Below are 2050 nucleotides of genomic sequence, written 5' to 3'. Positions count from 1 at the left end.
ACTTGACCCTAAGTCACATAGAGCCTTCTTGAAGGTCATGGTGCCTATGGTACAAGGTATTGAAAACTTCCCAGGATCTTGTTTCTTTTGAGGTAATTTCTGCCTAGACAAGTCATCCAGTTCTTTGGTGAGCAAAGGAGGTTCAGTCTCCCAAGTCTCATTTCCAAATAACTTGTCATTTAGCTTCATGATTGCTCCAAGGTATTTAGCAACTTGCTCTTCAGTGACATACTCATCCTCTTCAGAGGAGGAATACTCATCAGAGCTCATGAAAGGCAGAAGTAAGTCCAATGGAATCTCTATGGTCTCATTTTGAGCCTCAGATTCCCATAGTTCCTCATTGGGGAACGCATTGGAGGTCAGTGCACGCCCATTGAGGCCTTCCTCAGTGGCGTCCATTTCCTCTCTTCCCTCTCTAGATTCGGCCATATTGATGGCCTTGCACTCTCCTTTTGGATTTTCTTCTGTGTTGCTTGGAAGAGTACTTGGAGGGAGTTCAGTAGCTTTCTTGCTCAGCTGTCCCACTTGTGCCTCCAAATTCCTAATGGAGGACCTTGTTTCAGTCATGAAACTTTGAGTGGTTTTGATTAGATCAGAAACCATGGTTGCTAAGTCAGAGGGGTTCTGCTTAGAATTCTCTGTCTGTTGCTGAGAAGATGATGAAAAAGGCTTGCCATTGCTAAACCTGTTTCTTCCACCATTATTGTTGTTGAAACCTTGTTGAGGTCTCTCTTGATTCATCCATGAGAAATTTGGGTGATTTCTCCATGAAATAGGTGTTTCCATAGGGTTCTCCTAGGTAATTCACCTCTTCCATTGAAGGGTTCTCAGGATCATAAGCTTCTTCTTCAGATGAAGCATCCTTAGTACTGCTTGGTGCATTTTGCATTCCAGACAGACTTTGAGAAATCAAATTGACTTGTTGAGTCAATATTTTATTCTGAGCCAGAATGGCATTCAGAGCATCAATCTCAAGAACTCCTTTCTTCTGACTTGTCCCATTGTTCACAGGATTCCTTTCAGAAGTGTACATGAATTGGTTATTTGCAACCATTTCAATGAGCTCTTGAGCCTCTGTAGGCGTCTTCTTCAGATGAAGAGATCCTCCAGCAGAGCTATCCAAAGACATCTTGGACAGTTCAGATAGACCATCATAGAAAATACCTATGATGCTCCATTCAGAAAGCATGTCAGAGGGACATTTTCTGATTAATTGTTTGTATCTTTCCCAAGCTTCATAGAGGGATTCTCCATCCTTCTGTCTGAAGGTTTGGACTTCCACTCTAAGCTTACTCAATTTTTGAGGTGGAAAGAACTTTGCCAAGAAGGCATTGACTAGCTTTTCCCATGAGTCCAGGCTTTCTTTAGGTTGAGAGTCCAACCATATTCTAGCTCTGTCTCTTACAGCAAAAGGGAATAGCATCAGTCTGTAGACCTCAGGGTCAACCCCATTAGTCTTGACTGTGTCACAGATTTGCAAGAATTCAGCTAAAAACTGATGAGGATCTTCCAATGGAAGTCCATGGAACTTGCAATTCTGTTGCATTAGAGAAATTAATTGAGGCTTAAGCTCAAAGTTGTTTACTCCAATGGCAGGGATAGAGATGCTTCTCCCATAGAAGTCGGGAGTAGGTGCAGTAAAGTCACCCAGCACCTTCCTTGCATTGTTGGCATTGTTGTTGTTTTCGGCTCCCATGGGTTCTTCTTCTTTGAAGAATTCGGTCAGGTCCTCAACAGAGAGTTGTGCCTTAGCTTCTCTTAGCTTTCGCTTCAAGGTTCTTTCAGGTTCAGGGTCAGCTTCAACAAGAATGCCTTTGTTTTTGTTCCTGCTCATATGAAAGAGAAGAGAACAAGAAAATATGGAATCCTCTATGTCACAGTATAGAGATTCCTTGAGGTGTCAGAGGAAAAGAAAAATAGAAGGAAGAAGTAGAAAATTCGAACTTATCAAAGAAGATAGAGTTCGAATTTTGCATTAAGGGATAGTGTTAGTCCATAAATAGAAGGATGTGAGAAGAAGGGAAGTAATTTTCGAAAATTAAGTAAAAGA

The 2050-nt window shown here is 41.7% G+C and overlaps 1 non-coding gene across 1 annotated transcript; it reads left to right on the top strand.

The window, feature by feature from the left end:
• The first annotated feature begins 1183 nt into the window (after positions 1-1183).
• On the top strand, positions 1184-1291 carry LOC130943112 (small nucleolar RNA R71). The gene has a single exon (XR_009071645.1). It is a non-coding gene; the product is annotated as a small nucleolar RNA R71 (small nucleolar RNA).
• Positions 1292-2050: the final 759 nt, after the last annotated feature.

The sequence above is a fragment of the Arachis stenosperma genome, chromosome 7, assembly GCF_014773155.1.
Source record: "Arachis stenosperma cultivar V10309 chromosome 7, arast.V10309.gnm1.PFL2, whole genome shotgun sequence".
Lineage (NCBI taxonomy): Eukaryota > Viridiplantae > Streptophyta > Magnoliopsida > Fabales > Fabaceae > Arachis > Arachis stenosperma.
Note: the sequence above shows the minus strand (reverse complement) of the source record. Positions and strands in the feature narration are given on the sequence as shown.